The following is a 23,195-nucleotide window of genomic DNA, read 5'->3' as shown; positions in this document are numbered from 1 at the left end:
ATTGGATTTATGTTTAATCAATCTAGTGACATCTATTACAAAATCTCGGGAATTCTCAGGAATAGACTGACTTTCCTGGAAATAGGCAGGACAGAAAGATTGCCACCAGCAATGGACTCAGTAGTTATATGGAAGATGGCTCTCCACTGCTCAATAGACATAGTGGTTAAGAGTATGGACTTTAGGGCCGAATACCTGAGTTTACATGCTGGCTCCACTCTCATTAGTTCTCTAACTTAGAGAGGCTATGTAATCTCAGTGTACCTCAATTTTCTTATCTGTTAAGTGAGGTAATAATCATTGAGAAGAATAAGTGAGTAAAGGGCTTAGACCATTACCTGACAAACACAAAGTCTGCAAGATATTCACTAGTGTTCTTTTCATTGGGAGTGGGGCATCATCTACCATAGAAAGAATATTTTCAGTTAAACCTTCTGAACCAAATCCCATTTCTGGCTCTTTTCAATTCTCTAGCAGGTCTCCCTTCCTCCAGCCTTGGTCTCCCCAATACATGCTCCACAGAATTTCCAGGACTATCTTTCTAAATACAGATCTGACATATTTTCTTCTGGGACTCATCCTGGCTCTTCCCCATAAGAACATCCTTCAGCTCCTAGCACATCACTCAGCGCCCTGCCTAGTTTGATCCCTGTCATGGCTCCACCTTTATTTTCTATCGATCCCCACCTCTCCCTTATAACAGCCTCCAGGGACACTTGGCTTTTTGAGCTTCCCCACACCCAGGGCTGTCTCATGCCTCATGCCTACACTGTTCCTACTGTCTCTAGTGCCTCCTTCTCCACCCCAACTTTATCCTCATCCTGCTCATGTGACCATCAAGCTCCCATTACTCCTTCAGAGCCCAGTTGAGGTGTTACCTCATTGGTGAAGCTGCCTTAAATGCTGTCAGGGGCTGAATTTAGCTCCCAAACTTCATATGTTGAAATCCGAATCCCCCCGTACCTCAGAATATGACTCTATTTAGAGATAGGGCCTCTAAAAAGTTAAGCTTTTAACTCAAGTTTTGATTAAGTCAAGATGGGATCATCACTAATCCAATCTGACTGGTGTCCTTATAAGAAGAAATTTGGACACAAAAGAGACACCATGCTTGTGTGCACACACAGAGGAAAGACCACATGAGGACACAGAGAAAAGTGGCTGTCTGCAAGCCAAAGAGAGAGACCTCAGGAGAAACTAAACCTGCTGACATCTTAATCTTAGACTTCTAGGTCCCAGAACGCAAAGAAAATGAGTTTTTGTTGTTTAAGGCACACAGCCTATGGTATTTTGTTATGGCAACCTGAGTAAACTAATAGAATAATCTAGGTTTGGTTTTTCAACATAACACATGTGCTACCTATTACACGGGCAGCTCCTGATAGGAGCTCAGAGACAGGGCTCAGAGACACTCTTTATTCTTCCCCCCAAATCCCATGTGGCTACTGAAAACATGTGTTAATAGATATTGTAGTCAAGAACTTCTCAGTGTTTTCTACTAAAAGACCTGCTGGAGGCACATGAGCATATGTTTATCATTGGTGCCTGGGGATATATTCTCCTCTAAAACTGAATTATTTTTAAATGTAGGTAAACGGTGCCTTCTACTCTATTGAATGATTTGCTATAAAAATGTTTTAAATTTTAAATTACTGGTTAAAATTACTTAACTGGTTAAAATTCTCTAACTTGAGTCAAACTGCCTCTCTAAAGACATGTGCCCTGGTGTCGGCTCTTAGTGCCTCCCATTTGAAGACATGCTTTTGAGAGTTTATGGACAAGTAGTCTCAGTGGACAGGAAGAATGGAGGGGGGATATGCCAGGAACTCTTTTAGTTTTGGTTTTGGTTTTTTGGTGTTTGTTTTTGCTTTTGTTTTTGTTTGAGCCCCTCAGGAAGAGTTTATGGACAACATAAAGTGGTAGGAGTCTAAGAACACCTAGAAACTGAGACTGATACACAGGACTATACTGAGAAGTTAGGAAACCTGTGGTTGGCAGGTACTGTGCTTGGGAATGTTTCCCAGAAAATGAAACAGGGTCTTTTACAAAACAGATGGGGAAAGTATCATGATACCTACAGATTTGGGGTACATATAAGCAATGTGACCAGGCAAAACTAGATGTTGACCACTTAGAGAAAGTGAGTGACATTGTTAATCTGTAAAATGTGTAAATTAATACTTACAGGATTCTCTTAGAGTTAATTGAAAAATGCATGTAAAAGGGCTTAGCACATATTAAATACAAAATAAGTAGAATTGATTAATATAATCATCATCATTATTACCCCATGAATATTCATCATTATTAACCCCACAAATACTCAGAGGGGAATTGCCCTACTAGAAGTCACTGTGTTCACATATAAGGAACGTAGTCTCTTTGGAAAAAAGAGCTTAGTACACTGAGCCCTAAATTACATGAACAATAAATTTCCATCTTGAGCTGAAATGATTTGGGGAAGAGTGAAAGGGAAGAAAAATCGTGGAGATGGCCATTTGTAAAATGGCTTGAAAATTTCCGACACTTAGTTTCATAAATGGAAAAAAAAAAAAACCCATGCAATAACCACGATTTTATGGGCACTTAGTATTTGTCAGGCACTTTGTAAACATTTTCTTGTTCAATCACAAAACCTATGAGGTAGGCATTACTGTCCAAGAACTGTTCAGACCCCATCAGAATCACTGCCCTTATCAACCCCAGTGTTCATTCAGACTCCACCTTAGCAACTGGAGCTGGGACCCAAGCCCAACAATGGGACCCAAACCCAGTAACAACCCAATAATTTCCACCACAATTTAGAGCAAAGAACCTCAGGTGGCCCACTTCTTCAGCCTACCTACTGTCACAGTCCACAGAGTAGTTTAGCAGAGGATGGCTTAAATGACCAGGCTTTAGGTCAGACTCAGCCTGGTGAGTGGCACTCTGCAACTTTATAGCAGCATAGCTTGGACAGTCTACTTCATCTCTGGAAGCCTTGGTTTCCTCACAGTTAAATAAAGATGATAATAAAAGTAACTTCCACATTAAGTTTACTTTCTCTGTAAGGACATCAGACTATATGGTTGGCACATAACAAGAATTAAAAATTTTTAAGGGTAATTGTTATTATAACCTGTGTGTATCTGGAACCACTTCTTCAGCATTGAGCCCCACAAGGAGCTTTCAGATCCAATGAAACTGCATTGCAAAACATCTTTGTGACTGCATGACTGTCACCAAAAAGTGAGTCAGAGCTCATTTCCAGGTGGCTCCAGCTAACACCTATTTTAATTGCCTTTGGAGTAGATACCTCCCAGGTTAAAAGAGTTGCCTGAGATCTTTCATGGAGTCCAGGGCGAGATATTGTTATGAAAGCCAGGTGGTTGATTACACAATTATTTAAAATCTTGCTCACACTCTCTTAGCCCATGGCAATGTTGAAGCTGGAAATGTCAGGCAAGAAAACAGAAGATATTAACAAGAAGGTGTGAACCTCATGGTGACATTTCCTGTTTGTTTCTAAATTAGGGATTAAAAGCTATGCATCCATTATAGGCTTTCAGAAATTGAGAAATCTCCCTGGATATCCCTGGCACTATTATGCAGATCACTCCGCCTTGCTCCATCATTTACCATGTTATTTCTGGGCGGCTTACTGTGTTTGTTTCCCCAGGTGCCATCTATGCAGTCAGCACACATGTGGGATCTTCAGAGGAAAGCAGGGCAAACAAAGGAAGGGAGGATGGGTCCAGGGAACAAAAGTGACCTGTGCAAAAAGAAAGCTAAACAGAGACATATGGAGTTCATCATGGAAGAAACAAAACTCCCCAAGCCATGTAAATGTGTGTGAGTGCTGAAGGCACATCTGAAGAAACTGTTTTTCTATGTGCCTTGCAAATTATTGTGTGGTTTCTGCAGACTTCCTTTTGGGTAATGGCATTTAAGAACCACCTAAGCCCATCCCAGTTTAGCTCTTGGAAAGTGATGTGTAGAGACATTTCTCCACACTTGAAGGAACATCACCTTTTACCAGTTTCATCCAAGAAATGAATATAGGGACAATTTTCATACACAGATGAATCCCTGAACATTTGGATTCAGTCTCCACTGCATGGACCAGCTGGAAATTTCAGGGGAAAAAAACAGACTAATGATTGTCAATATGTAGACAAAAGAGTTGATGGAGTTAATGTTTCTCTTTCTAACATCATGTAAACACATATCATCCAAAGGCTTTTATTAGGTTACTTCAAGTCACACAATACTGTGCCATTCTGCCCTCCGGGAAGAGGCTGTAATGAAGAAGCCCCAAGTCAAGCACAGGTTTACCACATGAAGAGGGAGCGATCGCACTGTAATTACAAGCGTGTGTTGGGGGTGACTCATGGAGTGACTGCTCGGCACCTTCCGTCTCCTTCCATATATATGAATCCATCAAAAGTAATAAGAGAGGGAACACTGGCCAGCGAATGCACCAACACTCAACATTTTTCCTTTGAAGCCAGAACTCCTCTGACCTCAGGAGTCATTGATTTCTGTCAAGCAGTAGAGATGTCACACAAGGGTCAGCAGAGACAACGTTCCAGGGGAATGTTTTCTTACTTGGTAAATTTATAAAGACCGGGAAGCTGAAACAATCCTGGAGCTCCATGTGAACTTATGCATTCCCCTTTCACCTGCTTCCCCTTTGAAAGTAAATCTATAGCAGACATTAAATAGGTCAGTGGGTTGGGGGAGAGTTAGCCTGGGTTTCATCTCTTGGAACAGGTTTTTAGGACTTCCTCGCTAATATAAACGCTAAATTAGGAATCATATTCCAATGTAACTATAAGGGGCTCTATCAGGGTTTTGAAGCTAGTTTAGAGGTTCAGGCTGGGATACAGGTGAATATAACCCAGCAAAATCTGGCCAGGAAACACACACAGAACAAGTAAGTTGAAAGTGATCACATGATGGATTACCAAAAGAATAGCAGGTGAGGCAAGAATACCAAGGTGTGTGCTAGCATGAACTGTGTCACAGGAAAATGTGTGAGGAGTTGAATAGGAAATCTCTGTGAATCCCAAACTGAAGTTCCTTAAGAAACTCTGTGGAAGGTTTGGCACTCAAGTGTTTCCAAACCTCAGATCATAAATTATTGTACATAGAAAACTCAAGACATGAAAAATAAGTCAGGAATGACCCAGATTAAGAACTACACACTCACTCTGCTCCCAGACCATATATAAAATTAAGCCCTGTGGATTCCATTTAGTAAATCTAGAATCAAGTGCCTAGCACATGCACAAACCTATGTTACTGTGGGGAACAATGGTAGAGAAGCTGTTGAAAATCATATCTCCATCAGACTTCCTAAGTGGCCATCTCAGAATAACAGATCCTGATGGAAAAGTATTGAACAGGATTAACCTTCTAGTCTCAGAACATCATTAAATTATTTTTGTATCCCTAAGGTTTTAACCTTCAAAATGAGAAAGTTATTCTTTAAAGGCAATAGTTCTTCCTAATTTCTAGTGTATGGGAAAAGCCTGCCAACCAGCTGTGAACTGACCACTCATCCATTTAACTGAACAGAGGCCATGATCCCCAAGGAATGTTAATTTCCCAGCTTGAAGGGGGGATGTTGCAAATTGAAGGAGTCATGTAACATCCTCCAGTAAAGCAACTATTCCCAAAACATGCTCCACGGGTATTTCGCAAAATTAGCATTCCATTATCAAATTTGGGAAACATGGAGTTAAATCGAGTTAAAAGTCTTCTTAAGCATATGTTCTGAGTTGTTAATGGATATTAATCTCCAAACAGAAAGTAACATTTTTCAATCTTATTTAACCATGGAACTTTCTCCTCATAAAAATGATTTCCAAGGTCAAGTGCTCCATGGAACACATTTTGGGGAATATGCATTAGGGGTGCATATCCCAGAATATGCTCTTGTGCAGACTTTGTGCATACATACTAAGGGTGGGCTTCAAAGTGATTCCAGATGAGCCAGGCCTCTGGCAACCCTGTGCTACTATGAGAAGTTTTCCTTATTATGAAAATGTCCATGACTAATATTCATTATGTTTTCTTCAAATACTGTTTCTTGCAGTCACAAGATTTACTTTCTACCCAGACCTCTTGTTTGGGTGTGATGAGGAAGCAGAGTCTGGTCTCCTGGGATCTGTCCCCAGTTCCATGTCGGCATGTTACTTTATGTCACATTTAGCTGAGCAGCCTGCTGGGAACAATTCTTCCTTTTCCTCTGTGGAGGTGATGGAGCCTGGGATGCAGATTCAGTCTTTAGAAGGGTCACTATGCACAGAGAAAAGCATGGTCCCAAGCCTGCTGAATGTCCAGTTTTAAAGAGGAATATGGGCTCCAAGAGAAAGACCACTGGTGACTCAGCCCCTCCTATCACCACCCCTGGAACAGCTCCAAGGGCGTATTCCAGACAGTGGTTCAGCATCTTCCATGCAGGAGACAGCACATGAGGCTTAGTCAGCCTCCATCCCAAGTCCTCCTGCTGAAATGACAATGGCAATGGGAGGCAGGCACACTTCTGGCAGGGAGCTGTGGCTCCTTCCCAGTTGGCAGCTGTTGTACTTCCACCTTCAGCGAGGACTTTGCCAATATAAGAAATGCAGAATCAGATCCCAAAGAGTCAGATGGGTTGACTCCTGGTTTCTATCATGTTCTTGGAAGTGTGAAGGCTGAAAACCACAACCCATCTGTTTTTAAGTTTTCTTATTTAAAACAATACCTTTTCCAAACATTAAGTGAGAAGAAAAGACAGCAACATGAATATTCTATAAGCTGGATATCTGCGAGTGGCTTGAACTTGAGCACAGATGTCCACCTGGAGGCCAGAAAGGGTGATCTACAGGTAAGAGAGGCCACTCCCACTGGGGCTGGGGCAGCTGCATAAACACGCTGAGCTTCTCCACAGAGCTCACAGAGCCTGGTGAAAGTAAATGCATGAAGTCATGCTGGCAAGCCGTGTGTCACCCTCAAGTAATTAGGACCCTTGCCCAGCCACCTCCCAGACCCAGCCTAGCACACCCACAGGTGTGTTGTCCTTCTCCAGCTGGCATAACAAGGCCATGCCAGCTCTGAGGCCAAAACAGCCCAGGGCCATCCAAGAGTAATATGGCCAGGCCATAGAAGCCAAGCCAGGAAGAGGAGAGTAGGCTCTCCTCTGCAAAATGAAAATAAATTACAAAGTGGCATTGTGTGTGTGGTTGCCCTGGAGAAGAAGGATCTGAAGAGAAGTAAAATTAGAAAGCTGTCAGAGCTCCTCAGTGAGGTTTCTTTCCACAAAGCCAGGTGGTCCCAAGGCACGGGACTAGTGTTAATTGCCACTGGGCTGAGATAAACAAGAGAAAGAACCAGCTGCAAAGTTTGCCCAGGACCCGGAGTCTCCTGTGAACTTCCAGGATGCCAGAGAGATACAGCCTTCAGCAGTTTTGATGCTTTTTCCTTTTATATTATCTTGTTGATGAGGGAGGTAGAATTTATGAACTCCACTTTATAGATGAGGAAACTCAAGACTGAGAAAGTATGAACTTCATATTTGCTCCATCCATCACTGGGTAAGCAGGGAGCAGAAGTCCCTGTTTCTCCTACCACATCATTTGTATTTTGTTCATCCCTTAATGGCCCAAGCCACAAAAGCCTTCAGCTGAGCAATCTGACCTTTCCTGTTTGCAGGGGCCAGTTGGAGGAGGGCAAGAATATTTCTCCCAAAACCTGCTTAGGAGGTAGCATCTTTTGACTCATTCTGTTCTTTCTTTAAATTATTTTTTTATTATTATGTTCAATTAGCTATCCTATAGTACCTCATTAGTTTTTGATATAGTGTTCAACGATTCATTAGTTGCGTATAACACCCAGTGCTCATCACCACACGTGCCCTCCTTAATACCCATCACCTGGTTACCCCAGACTCATTCTGTTCTTATCCTAACTCTTCATCAGTTTAGGCTCAGGGAAGATAAGCAATATTTGATGATGCAGGAGGCCTGAGGGGGAGATGGGCGGTGTACAATAAAGTGGGTGGGAGCAAATGGAATTATTTCATCCCCACTTGCTTCTGTCCCACCCACCCCTTCACGCCCTGCCCCAGTGAATCTACAAGTCATATTCCTCCAAGCTCCCAAGAAAGGGTTTGTGGGTGCACCTTGATAAGGCCAACCAGAACCTAAGTATTTATACAGCTGAATTATACATAGCCAAACCTCTGTATTTAGATCATTCTGAATGGCCAAATGGTTTGGTGCTTATTATTACATGCTTGGAATATTTTTGGTGACATTTTTTGCAAGAGAAAAGCTATATTTGTCTCTGTGTCCCATCTTATGCCTTCGGTGGCACCTAACTGAGATATTGCAGAGCTTGCCAACGTTGCAAATATACACACAGACAATTGGCTTTTGGTGGCATTAAGAGATGTTATTGGACAGCATATCAATTACCTTTTGTTCCCTTGGTACACAGCTCCAGTTTATGTTCTATGTGGCTGATATGCCTCATTTCATGAATTGAAATCTGCCACTCCCCGCTCTAACTGTCCCTTGTAACTACCTCCTCTCTCTATCTCCTGAACCCCTTGCCCTTGCCCTTGTTCTTTTGAGTCCTTTTCCTCTGTCTTGCCCTTTCTATTCTTCCCCACTTCTGTCATGTTTACTTTCATTTTGGTACAAATTCTGTTCCATTATTACTATTGACAACTAATCACAGTTACTTTCAGACTACATGGAAAACAGACCAATCCTGTTGCACTAATAGAAAATGTTAAGGTCCTCAGCTTTCAATAGCAAACAACTCAATTCAGCAAGTTTATTGGGTGCCCACCAATCACTGAGTGTATGTGAAGGAAAGAGCTTTCAATAGCAAACAACTCAATTCAGCAAGTTTATTGGGTGCCCACCAATCACTGAGTGTATGTGAAGGAAAGAAGATAAATAAGACACAAATCCCAGCTACAGAATGTTTGAGCATCTAATGACACAGAGGAATCCAGTCTCCCATTATTGCTTCCCCATCCCAAGAAGGCTTAATCTTTGCATAGCAGACACATAGTAGGTGCTCTATACATGCTTGAATGAAATAAATATTCTGCCTCCACTAATACTAATTTTAGATCTGAAAGTTTCTTGAAAGATGGAATTATAAAAAGACATGATTGATTGAACATAGAGAATGAGACAAAGGCCTTTAAATGAAAGTAGTTATAAACTTTGGACAAAAATGTTACACTGTCATCTTCAGAGTTCCCGCTTTCTCCAGTCCCTCAGGTTTAGTCTGTCCGGCTGAAGGCTGGAGAGAGAGAGACATCTTGCCAACAGAGGGGCAAGGTCGCCTCATGAACTAAACCCTAGCCAGGCCCCCAAACTGCCTTTCACCCAATACGTGGATGGGATGAACTCATGTGTGGAGGATTAGAGAGAGGCAAAGTTCTTTCAGTTCCTTAAGCCACACACTCCATCCCTATTAGACACACCAGATGTCAGGTAAAGGAGACACTACAGCCCACAGTTGCTCTTCACGAGTGTGAGTCAGAACTTGGGACTCAAATCTTGTTCTGCACTGCCTCTGACCCCTTGACTATGGATCTTGCTGTTTGTTCATCTGTTGCCATCCTTGACTCCCCATGCATTTGACGCATGGAGCCAATACCACCGCAGCTCCACAATGACCTTGCATCATTCACATCAACAATTCTGGTATTTCACACTCTCTTTGATTAATATTCCTCACAGTTCAACTCTGTTTCCTAAAGCCCTCCTACTTTAGTGCTCTCTCTGCAAATAATAGTCTTTCTTCTCCCCTCAGTGACCCACATAAAACCAGCTAAGGACATCTATGTGGTTATGAGCAAGGCATTATGTTTATAGACAGCCTCCCACACTTTAGTCAGTGGGAGCTATGATACAGGGGTAAGCTGCCCAGGCTCTTACACTGGGATTGGTAAGTGAATTATCTGAGAGGAAACAGCTCCTTCCTTTTCCCATCTCCTCATTCTTTCCTTGCACCCATGCTATCTGGCATCTCATTCAGACAACCATACATCTCTCCTTGCATTTTGGTTCAGTCCTGCAATAACCTGAAACCATTGGAGGTCAGTTGTGTAAAAGAAAGATGATCAGGATTGCAGAGAAAGATATCCAAAGGTGAGAAAGGAGAGAAAATGAATAGACTGGGTGGAGATAAGCCATAGAAATGCAAAGTAGTCAAGCCTTGGGTGTAGCCAGGACAGCCAGCTGGGAGAATGAGAAGAACAAACAATAGGGAGCAATTAAGGGAATTAAGAGATAGCAACTGGGGATGTGATACCCCCAGTTCTACTGCCTCTCCTAGGTATCTATTTCAGGAACAGGCACACTTAGAAAAGTGGATATTTAAAAAAAAATTTAAAGGGGAAACCAGGGACCCAAGGGACTGGAGAGAAGAACTATTCAGAGATATTCCTTTCAGGTCACCTGACACAAGAGAAAGAAAAAAGATTCCCTCTGAGTCACAATAAGGAAGCTGGCATTTGGTGCAACTTTGCTCATGCTTAGTCCTCAGAAATTTAAAAGACCCAAATGGAAAAAAAAAAAAAAAAACAGTATAATCATGGTATCCAAAGGCTTTGTTGGATCTTACAAAGAATTCTGTTCCTATGATATATATATCTATTCACTTGAAGCTCAAAGTATAGAAACGAGGACCAACCTGAGCAATCTAAAACTTGGGTTTTCATTTTCATTCTAAGCCTGAATGGTGTGCCATTTGGCAAGTTGTCCCCCATGTGCTCCTCTTAGGAGCCAGATGTGTTGCTAGGTGCAGGAGATTCAAGGATGAACAAAATACTGTATTTCTACCTTTGAGAGCCTTACCTATTTTGGGGGCTTCCATTTTATCTGCAAGATAAGAGAACTGGAGAGAAGATACCCAAAATCTTTTTTTTTAAAGATTTTATTTATTTATTTGAGAGAGAGAGAGCACATGAGAGGAGGGAGGGTCAGAGGGAGAAGCAGACTCTCTGCTGAGCAGGGAGCCCAATGCAGGACTTGATCCTGGAACTCCAGGATCATGACCTGAGCCGAAGGCAGTCGCTTAACCAACTGAGCCACCCCAAGATACCCAAAATCTTTCCAAATCCCATTTTTCTAGCTGAGGGAGGAGAGCCTAGGGATAAAATATGAAACTAGTCTTGCTATAGTCTCTATTATCACTTATTAAAAAAAAAAAAATCCATGGTGTATGGTTTCAGTTATTTGACATATAGTCATTCTTACCAAATGATGTCCTTTATCTTAAAAAAAAAATACATTCTAGCCATTGGAACTTATCACATACACGTATATGTGACTTCCAAGCATCCCATAAATCTAAAAAAGGCTCTTTTTTTTTTTAAATTAACATATAATGTATTATTTGTTTCAGGGGTACAGTTCTGTTATTCATCAGTCTTACACAATTCACAGCGCTCACCATAGCATATACCCTCCCCAATGTCCATCACCCAGCCACCCCATCCCTCCCACCCCCCTCCACTCCAGCAACCCTCAGTTTGTTTCCTGAGATTAAGAGTCTCTTATGGCTTGTCTCCCTCTCTGGTTTCATCTTGTTTCATTTTTTCCTCTCCTCCCCTATGATCCTCTGCCTTGTTTCTCAAATACCACATAATCAGTGAGATCATATGATAATTGTCTTTCTCTGACTAACTTATTTCACTTAGCATAATACCCTCTAGTTCCATCCACATTGTTGCAAACAGCAAGATTTCAGTTTTTGATGGCTGCATAATATTCCATTGTGTGTGTGTGTGTGTGTGTGTGTGTGTATGTGTATGTGTGTACCAAATCTTCTTTATCCATTCATCTGTCGATTGTATTGTACTAACTAACATTATCAGGATGTTTCCTGACCCCACAGATTTTTGTGCCTGATCAATATTTCTTGTTACTACTATTTACACTCAGCCTAACTAATCAAGTCAGAATACTTCCACTGTTCTCCAAACTAAAATGTGAACCTTTATTTCAGACAATGTCTGACTGCTGAGTTTTCATATCAGTCAGGCATACTGACTTAGACACCTAAAAAGGACACCCAAAGATTTAAACAGAAGGAGTAAACAAGAGATATGTTGGAGGGCAGGATATATTTGAGGACAGGCAGACAATCCATCTTAATAGTAAGCAAAGTAAACCAAAGCCATGCATGTTGAAGAATTGAATTGGTAAGACTCACATCAATTTTCAAACCCATATCAGAGGTCTGCAAAGGTGAGAAATAATGATTTCTAATCTTAGTCTTCATGGCTAAAGAACATGTAAAATGTAGAGAACTGAGAATAAAGACAAAGACAAAATCACTGAGATCCAGAAAGGGAGGTGATTAGAATAGAAGTTAAGAGAACTGGCTTTGTCGTCCAAGAGGCCTGAGTTTGAATACTGCTCTGCTGTGTATTTGACATGTTAATGTTTATGTGGGCAACTGAAAAACTTTCTGAGCCTTATTTTCCTTAATAGTATTTCATAGAATTGTTGTGAATATTAAATGAGACCATGTATATAAAATGCTTGCTCAGTGCCTTATAAGTAGATAGAACCCCAACACATGGTGGTGATTATCTACAAGATCTTTGCTTGATAAAGCATTTTACAATATATTATATACATTTATATACATGCATATATATGAAATGTATTTGAATGTATTTAAAGTTTTAAAAACCTTTGACAAAAAGGTACCAACACTGAACCAATAAAGTCTAGGATCTGTTCTAATTTATAATCTGTTTCTAATCTATAATAATGGCTTTTCTAAACAGTGAATACAATTTTTAATATTCATGTTTAAAGTTGTAACTTTCCTTTTAAGCACTTCTTTAGCTGCATCCTATAAATTTTTATATGTTGTCTTTTTACTTTCATTCAGTTAGAAATATTTTTAAATTTCCCTTGTGATTTCTTCTTTGATCTGGGTTACTTAGAAATGTGTTGTTTAATTTTCAGGTATTGGGGGATTCCTCAAATTTCTGTTGTTGCTTTCTAATTTAATTTTATTGTGGTTGGAGAACATACTTTGAGTAACTTCAATCTTTTTACAGTATGGAAATTTATTTTAAGTCCTATCATATGGTGTATTCTAGAGAATGTTCCACATGCTCTTGAAAGAATGTTTTTGCTATTTTTGGATAACATATTCTATAAATGTCAGTTTGATCATGTTGGTTAACAGTGTTTTTCAAATTTTCTATATCTTTATTAATTTTCCATAAACTTGCTCTATCAATATCAAGGGTCTTGAAATTTTAAACTATAATTATTAAATAGTCTACATTTCCTTTCAGTTTTCTCAGTTTTTTGCTTTTTGTATTTTAAGATCCCATTGTTAGGTGCATACACATTTAAAATCATTATATCTTCCTGGAATATTGATTCTTTTATCATTATGAGATTTCCCTGTTTATCTCTACTAATATGTATTTTCTAAAAGTCTATTTTATTTGATACTAAATAAATATAGCTGCTCCAGCTCTCTTTGTTTTACTGTTTGTATGATATGTCTTTCTTATTCTTTTACTCTCAATCTGGTTGTATATTTAAACTTGAAGTGTGTCTCTTGTAGTTAACACATAGTGGAATCTTTCTTTTTATTCAGTCTGATAATTTCAATGTTTTCAATGAAGTATTTAGTCTATTTAATGGACTACTTAATGTCATTATTGATATGATTGGATTGTGTCTGTCATTTTGTTGTTTGTTATCAATATGGCTCATGTCTTTCTATTCCTCTGTTCTTCTTCTACTGCTGTGTTTTGGGTTAATTCTTCTTGGTATATCATTTTAATTCCTCTGTTGATATTAGGATTTTATAGTTATTTTCTTAGTGTTTGCTCTAGAGGTTAAAATATACATCTTAATTTATCAATTTAACTCATGTTAATATAATACTAAATTTCAGCAAGATATAACACCTTTGTTCCTATACAGCTCCATTTTCTCCCCTCTTTTGTGCTTATTGTCACATATAGTAAATCTATATTAATATTATAAATTCAATAATACAGTGTTACAATTATTACTTTATACAATCTGATGATTTTTTTAATAGAGAGAAGAAAAAGGAAAATATATATTTATACATTCTTTGCTACTTACCCATACAGTTACCTTTTCTAGTGTTCTTCATTTCTTCCTGTGGACTTGCCTTATGGTGTTATTTTCTTTCATTTCTATTTCTTATAAGGCTTGTTTGCTAAGAATAAATTCTCTCAGTCTTTATTTATCTGGGAGATGTTCTTTTTCTTGCAGGTTGATATCAGTGAGAAAAAAGGTACTAGTGAACAAAAATCTCTGTGTAAAAATTTTAAATTTTATCAAATGCTTTCAACACACACACATCTAAATTCATTACAGAATCTTTAGTAATAAAGATTATTTTTTTACCTCAACATAATGCATAAAGGGGTTTCTAGCTAAAGCTTTTCATGTGAATAAAGAAGATCCATGGTCTTATACATGTACACACACATACACACACATACACTTATTCTTTAAGAAGAACAAAAATACATGGCAAAATTATGATTTGGATCAGACTGAATTTCTTATAAAGCTTATATAAAAGGATACTACATGAATCTTTGTTTTACCTTAACTTTTAGAGGATAGCTTACTGGAGATAGAATTAATGATTGACTATTTTGTTTCATCACTCTGCCTTCTGGCCTCCACTGTTTCAGATAAGAATCAAGCCATTAATTGGATTATTATTCCCTGGTTTGGGATGAGTTGTTTATTTCTTGCTGGATTCAAGATTTTTTATTTGTCCTTAGTGTTCAGTAATTTTACTATTTGTATAAATGGAGATTTTTATGTTATCTTACTTAAGGTTTATTGAACTTTATGGATGTGTAGAGTTGTTTTACATCAATTTTGTGAAATCTTCAGTCATTATTTCTTCAAGTATTTTTCTTGCCTTTCTTGTCCTTCTGGGATTCTCATTACATGCTAGTGTATTTAATATTGCCTCACAGGTCTCTGAGGTTCTGTTCTTATTTCTTCAATCTCTTTTCCTCTCTATTATTCAGATTGGATAGTTCTTATTTATCTATTTTCAAATTCACTGATTCTTTCTTCTGCTGTCTCAAATCTATCCATTTGGTTAAGTTTTTTATTTCAGCTATGTGTTTTTAAATCCTAGAATTTTCGTTGCTCCTTTTTTATTTTTATTTTTCTATATTGAGAATTCTTATTTGAGGATAATTGTCATCATACTCTTGTTTAACATTTTAAATATATTGTAATCTCCACTTCTAAGTCTTTGTGTGGTATATATAACATCTGGGTCTACTCAGAGTCAGCTTCTATGGATTATTTCCCCCTGAGTAGAGGTTACATTTTCCTGTTTCTTTGACTATCTCATGATTTTTTTTTTTGAAAACTGACATTTTAGACCATATACTGGAGGACCTCTGGATTATTTTTTCCCCCATAAAGTAGTTGTTGTTTTTAGTAATTTATTTGGACTTAATCTGCAGAATCTGTCTCTCTGAAATGTGCAGCCACTGATCTCTCTGCCATTTTGTTTTGTTTTGCTTTTAATTATTTTATTTTTCTGCCTGGCTTCCTATGGTTTGCCCTGGGTCTGCATGGCTTACTAGCAAGTCACTGATTCATAAGAGGTTTTGCTCAAGAAATTTGAGCCTATAAGGCTACCACCCTCTGCTGATAGATCTATGTGTACATTGAAGTAAGCATTCAAAGTTCAGGCAGTTTTCAAGTCTCCCTGGGCTTTTACTTTACTCTGGACTTTCCAGGGTGTCCTGTAAACATGAGCATAGTTTCCCATTAAGCCAGGGAGATACGGAGAGCTTATCTAGCCTTTCTATGATTCTCTCATTTCCATCATCTCCTTGTAAAGTTTTTGGCTAGTCTATCACTTGCCATAACTGGGGCTCAAAACTCGTTTAACAAAACTATGGGAATTCCCTATTCACTTCCTCTCACATAAGCCACTTTTACTGATAATGCTGCCAGCCAGTGGGTTTTGGCTCCCCAGTCCAAATCAAGTCAGCCCCTTTTAACAGTGAAGCTGCTGGTTTTCACAGGGTGTCATGCCATGGTAAGGCTACTTTACTGACCAAGTGTTTGGAGAGGGGGTATGCGGGAGGAAAAGTTCCAGGCAAGAAGGCTGCTGATTCTCTGTAGACTCTCATTTTTCTCATCCAAATTTCTAGTAGCTTTTCATGAATAAACACTTCTCAATTTCTTGTTTTTCTCTGGTTGATTTGCAGAACACTGAAACAGTTGTTTTTGATCAGTTTTTTGTTTTTCCCATTTTATACTTGTGTTTTTGGGAAAAAGATTTGTTGAACTCCTCATTTTGCTATAATGGAGTCCTGCCTCTGAATAAAACATTTAAATCAATTGTTCCAACATGTATCAAAAAAAGTGGGTTTTTTTTTTCTATTCACCCTGTTTAATTTTCCTCAACAAATTTTAAACATTTTTTGCCAAAAAAATACTTTTATGCTTATTTTGCCTTTTCATGGCTTTACTCTAATGATGAAAAAAAAATCTCTTAAAGATGATTATGAAAATATCATGACTTATGTTTCTTTTGTCTCCTTCTGAGACTTTTCCTTATATCTTTATATTCACACAAAATATACAATGGTGCTGGGATGTCTGGAATTCATGAGTGTTAACCATTTGATGTTTACCTCTTACACAGTTGGTGGGAATGCAACTTGGCACAGCCACTTTGGAAAACAGTGTGTAGGTGCCTCAAAAAATTAAAAATAGAGCTACCCTATGACCCAGCAATTGCACTACTGGGTATTTACCACAAAGACACAGATGTAGTGAAAAGAAGGGCCATATGCACCCCAATGTTCATAGCAGCAATGTCTGCAATAGCCAAACTGTGGAAAGAGCCAAGATGCCCTTCAACAGATGAATGGATAAAGAAGATGTGGTCCATATATACAATGGAATATTACTCAGCCATCAGAAAGGATGAATACCCAACTTTACATCAACATGGATGGGACTGGAGGAGATTATGCTAAGTGAAATAAGTCAAGCAGAGAAAGTCAATTATCATATGGTTTCACTTATTTGTGGAACATAAGAAATAGCATGGAGGACATTAGAAGGAAGGGAAAAATGAAGGGGGGGAAATCGGAGGGAGAGATGAACCATGAGAGACTATGGACTCTGAGAAACAAACTGAGGGTTCTAGAGGGGAGGGGGGTGGGGGGATGGGTTAGCCTGGTGATGGGTATTAAGGAGGGCACATACTGCATGGAGCGCTGGGTGTTATACGAAAACAATAAATTGTGGATCACTACATCAAAAACTAATGATGTATGGAGACTAACATAGCATAATAAAATTTAAAAAAAAAAGGAAAAGGATATCTCTTCAAAAAAAAACCATTTTTTGTTTAACTACTTCTTTTGTCTAAAAAATTATTAATATAAATGACTATTATGTGCCAAATTTCGGTTGCACACTTTGACATGTGATTTCATCAGTATTATAAAATATTCTATTAATTAAAACCTTAAATAAAGGTGAATAAATTTCACATAATTTGAAAAAAAACTCCACAAAAAATAGAGACATAAAAATTTTCACAACATTATTAATCACTAGGGAAATATAAATACCACAGTGAGATACTACTCCATACCTGCTGGAGTACAAATCTGTGAAGTAAACAGAATTCTCACACAGATCTAGTGGGAATTTAAAATGATATGACCACTTTGGAAAATGGTTTGGCAATTTCTTTTTTTTTTTAATTTTTTTATTTTTATGTTGATCACCATACATCATTAGTTTTGATGTAGTGTTCCATGATTGATTGTGCATAACAACCAGTGCTCCACGCAGAATGTGCCCTCTTTAATACCCACCACCAGGCTAACCCATCTGCCCACCCCCCTCCCCTCTAGAACCCTCAGTTTCTTTTCCACGGTCCATTGTCTTTCATAGTTCGTCTCCCCCTCTGACTTACTCCCCTTCATTCTTCCCCTCCTGCTATCTTCTTTTTTTTTTCTTAACATATATTGCATTATTTGTTTCAGAAGTACAGATCTGTGATTCAACAGTCTTGTACAATTCACAGCACTCACCATAGCACATACCCTCCCCAATGTCTATCCCCCAGCCACCCCATCCCTCCCACCTCCCACCACTCCACCAACCCCCAGTTTGTTTCCTGAGATTAAGAATTCCTCATATCAGTGAGGTCATATGAAACATGTCTTTCTCTGATTGACTTATTTCACTCAGCATAACACCCTTCAGTTCCATCCACGTCGTTGCAAATGGCAAGATCTCATTCCTTTTGATGGCTGCATAATATTCCATTGTGTATATATACCACATCTTCCTTATCCATTCATCTGTCGATGGACATCTTGGCTCTTTCCACAGTTTGGCTATTGTGGACATTGCTGCTATAAACATTGGGGTGCACGTACCCCTTCAGATCCCCACATTTGTATCTTTGTGGTAAATACCCAGTAGTGCAATTGCTGGATCATATGGTAGCACTATTTTCAACTGTTTGAGGAACCTCCATACTGTTTTCCAGAGTGGTCGCACCAGCTTGCATTCCCACCAACAGTGTAGGAGGGTTCCCCTTTCTCCACATCCCCGCCAACATCTGTCGTATCCTAACTTGTTAATTTCAGCCATTCTGACTGGTGTGAGGTGATATCTCTTTGAGGTTTTGATTTGGATTTCCCTGATGCTGAGCGATGTTGAGCACTTTTTCATGTGTCTGTTGGCCATTTGGATGTCTTCTTTGAAAAAATGTCTGTTCATGTCTTCTGCCCATTTCTTGATTGGATTATTTGTTCTTTGGGTGTTGAGTTTGAGAAGTTCTTTATAGATTTTGGATACTAGCCCTTTATCTGATATGTCATTTGCAAATATTTTCTCCCATTCTGTCGGTTGTCTTTTGGTTTTGTGGACGTTTCTTTTGCTGTGCAAAAGCTTTTTATCTTGATGAAATCCCAATAGTTCACTTTTGCCCTTGCTTCCCTTGCCTTTGGCGATGTTTCTAGGAAGAAGTTGGTGTGGCTGAGGTCGAAGAGGTTGCTACCTGTGTTCTCCTTTAGGATTTTGATGGACTCCTGTCTCACGTTTAGGTCTTTCAACCATTTGGAGTCTATTTTTGTGTGTGGTGTAAGGAAATGGTCCAGTTTCATTCTTCTGCATGTGGCTGTCCAATTTTCCCAACACCATTTGTTGAAGAGACTGTCTTTTTTCCATTGGACATTCTTTCCTGCTTTGTCAAAGATTAGTTGACCATAGAGTTCAGGGTTCATTTCTGGGCTCTTGATTCTGTTCCATTGATCTATGTGTCTGTTTCTGTGCCAGTACCATACTGTCTTGATGATGACAGCTTTGTAATAGAGCTGGAAGTCCGGAATTGTGATGCCACCAGCTTTGCTTTTCTTTTTCAATATTCCTCTGGCTATTCCTATTCGGGGTCTCTTCTGGTTCCATACAAATTTTAGGATTATTTGTTCCATTTCTTTGAAACAAGTGGATGGTGTTTTGATAGGGATTGCATTGAATGTGTAGATTGCTCTAGGTAGCATGACATCTTCACAATGTTTGTTCTTCCAATCCATGAGCATGGAACGTTTTTCCATTTCTTTGTGTCTTCTTCAATTTCTTTCATGAGTATTTTATAGTTTTCTGAGTACAGATCCTTTGCCTCTTTGGTTAAATTTATTCCTAGGTATCTTATGGTTTTGGGTGCAATTGTAAATGGGATTGACTCCTTGATTGGTCTCTCTTCTGTCTTGTTGTTGGTGTATAGGAATGCCACTGATTTCTGTGCATTGATTTTATAGCCTGCTACTTGACTGAATCCCTGTATGAGTTCTAGTAGTTTTGGGGTGGAGTCTTTTGGGTTTTCCACATACAGTATCATATCATCTGCAAAGAGTGAGAGTTTGACTTCCTCTTGGCCGATTTGGATGCCTTTGATTTCTTTTTGTTGTCTGATTGCTGTGGCTAGGACTTCTAATACTATGTTGAATAGCAGTGGTGAGAATGGACATCCCTGATGCATTCCTGACCTTAGGGGAAAAGCTCTCAGCTTTTCCCCATTGAGAATGATATTCGCTGTAGGTTTTTCATAGATGGCTTTTATGATATTGAGGTATGTACCCTCTATCCCTATACTCTGAAGAGTTTTGATCAAGAAAGGATGCTGTACTTTGTCAAATGCTTTTTCTGCATCTATGGAGAGGATCATATGATTCTTGTTCTTTCTTTTGTTAATGTATTGTATCACATTGATTGATTTGCGGATGTTGAACCAACCTTGCAGCCCGGGGATAAATCCCACTTGGTCATGGTGAATAATCGTTTTAATGGACTGTTGGATCCTATTGGCTAGTATTTTGGTGAGAATTTTTGCATCCATGTTCATCAAGGATATTGGTCTGTAATTCTCCTTTTTGATGGGGTCTTTGTCTGGTTTTGGGATCAAGGTAATGTTGGCCTCATAAAATGAGTTTGGAAGATTTCCTTCCATTTCTATTTTTTGGAACAGTTTCAGGAGAATAGGTATTAATTCTTCTTGAAATGTCTGATAGAATTCCCCTGGGAAACCCTCTGGCCCTGGGCTTTTGTTTGTTGGGAGATTTTTGATGATTGCTTCAATTTCTTTAGTGGTTATAGGTCTGTTCAGGTTTTCTATTTCTTCCTGCTTCAATTTTGGTAGTTGATACATCTCTAGGAATGCACCCATTTCTTCCAGGTTATCTAATTTGCTGGCATAGAGTGGCTCATAATATGTTCTTATAATTGTTTGTATTTCTTTGGTGTTGGTTGTGATCTCTCCTCTTTCATACATGATTTTGTTGATTTGGGTCATTTCTCTTTTCTTTTGGATAAGTCTGGCCAGGGGTTTATCTATCTTGTTAATTCTTTCAAAGAACCAGCTCCTAGTTTCGTTGATCTGTTCTACTGTTCTTTTGGTTTCTAGTTCATTGATTTCTGCTCTGATCTTTATTATTTCTCTTCTCCTGCTGGGTTTAGGCTTTATTTGCTGTTTTTTCTCTAGCTCCTTTAAGTGTAGGGTTAGGTTGTGTATTTGAGACCTTTCTTGTTTCTTGAAAAAGGCTTGTATTACTATATACTTTCCTCTTAAGACTGCCTTTGCTGTATCCCAAAGATTTTGAACAGTTGTGTTTTCATTTTCATTGGTTTCCATGAATTTTTTAAATTCTTCTTTAATTTCCTGGTTGACCCATCCTAGTAGGATGCTCTTTAGCCTCCATGTATTTGAGTTCTTTCTGACTTTCTCTTGTGATTGAGTTCTAGTTTCAAAGCACTGTGGTCTGAAAATATGCAGGGAATAATCCCAATCTTTTGGTACCGATTGAGACCTGATTTGTGACCTAGGATGTGATCAATTCTGGAGAATGTTCCATGGGCACTAGAGAAGAATGTGTATTCCCTTGCTTTGGGATGGAATTTCTGAATATGTCTGTGAGGTCCATTTGGTCCAGTATTTCATTTAAAGTCTTTATTTCCTTGTTGATCTTTTGCTTAGATGATCTGTCCATTTCAGTTAGGGGGGTGTTAAAGTCCCCCACTATTATTGTATTGTTGTCAATGTGTTTCTTTGCTTTTGTTATTAATTGCCTTATATAATTGGCTGCTCCCATTTTAGGGGCATAGATATTTACAATTGTTAGATCTTCTTGTTGGATGGACACTTTAAGTAGGATATAGTGTCCTTCTTCTTTCTTATTACAGTCTTTGTTTTAAAATCTAATTTGTCTGATATGAGGATTGCCACCCCAGCTTTCTTTTGGTGTCCATTAGCATGGTACATGGTTTTCCACCCCCTCACTTTCAATGTGGGGGTGTCTTTGGGTCTAAAATGAGTCTCTTGCAGACAGCATATGGATGGGTCTTGTTTTTTAATCCAATCTGATAGCCTGTGTCTTTTGATTGGGGCATTTAGCCCATTTACATTCAGGGTAACTATTGAAAGGTATGAATATAGTGCCATGTATTGCCTGTAAGGTGACTGTTACTGTATATTGTCTGTGTTCCTTTCTGATCTATGCTGCTTTTAGGCTCTCTCTTTGCTCAGAGGACCCCTTCCAATATTTCATGTAGGGCTGGTTTTGTGTTTGCAAATTCCTTTAGTTTTTGTTTGTCCTGGAAGATTTTTATCTCTCCTTCTATTTTCAGTTACAGCATAGCTGGATATAGTATTCTTGGCTGCATATTTTTCTCGTTTAGTGCTCTGAAGATATCATGCCAGTCCTTTCTGGCCTGCCAGGTCTCTGTGGATAGGTCTGTTGCCAATCTAATATTTCTACCATTGTAAGTTACATATCTCTTCTCCCGAGCTGCTTTCAGGATTTTCTCTTTGTCTCTGAGACTCGTAAGTTTTACTATTAGATGTCGGGGTGTTGACCTATTTTTATTGATTTTGAGAGGGGTTCTCTGTGCCTCCTGGATTTTGATGCCTGTTTCCTCCCCTACGTTAGGGAAGTTCTCTGTTATAATTTGCTCCAATATACCTTCTGCCCCTCTCTCTCTTTCTTCTTCTTCTGGGATCCCAATTATTCTAATGTTGTTTTGTCTTATCATATCGCTTATCTCTCGAATTCTGCCCTCGTGATCCTGTAGTTGTTTATCTCTCTTTTCTCGGCCTCTTTTTTTCCATCATTTGGTCTTCTATATCGCTGATTCTCTTTTCTGCTTCATTTATCCTAGCAGTTAGTGCCCCCATTTTTTATTGCACCTCATTAATAGCCTTTTTGATTTCGACTTGGTTAGATTTTAGTTCTTTTATTTCTCCAGAAAGGGTTTCTCTAATAACTTCCACGCTTTTTTCAAGCCCAGCTAGTATCTTTAAAGTCATGATTCTGAACTCTAGGTTCGACATTCTACTAATGTCCGTATTGAGTAGGTCCCTGGCAGATGGTACTACCTCTTGTTCTTTTTGCTGAGGTGATTTTTTTCATCTTGTCATTTTGTCCAGAGGAGAATAGATGAATGAGAGAACAAAATGCTAACAGGTTAACAACGTCCCGAGCAAATATACTCTATGCAAATCAGAAAAGACCTGAAACCACGGGAAAAGAAAGGGAAAGAAAGAAAAAAGAAAGAGAAAAAAAAGAAAACGAAAAAGATAAAAACAAACAAAAACAGAACAAAACAAAAAAAACA

Source organism: Zalophus californianus, chromosome 11, assembly GCF_009762305.2.
Source record: "Zalophus californianus isolate mZalCal1 chromosome 11, mZalCal1.pri.v2, whole genome shotgun sequence".
NCBI classification, from domain to species: domain Eukaryota; kingdom Metazoa; phylum Chordata; class Mammalia; order Carnivora; family Otariidae; genus Zalophus; species Zalophus californianus.
This window is presented reverse-complemented; position numbering follows the sequence as displayed.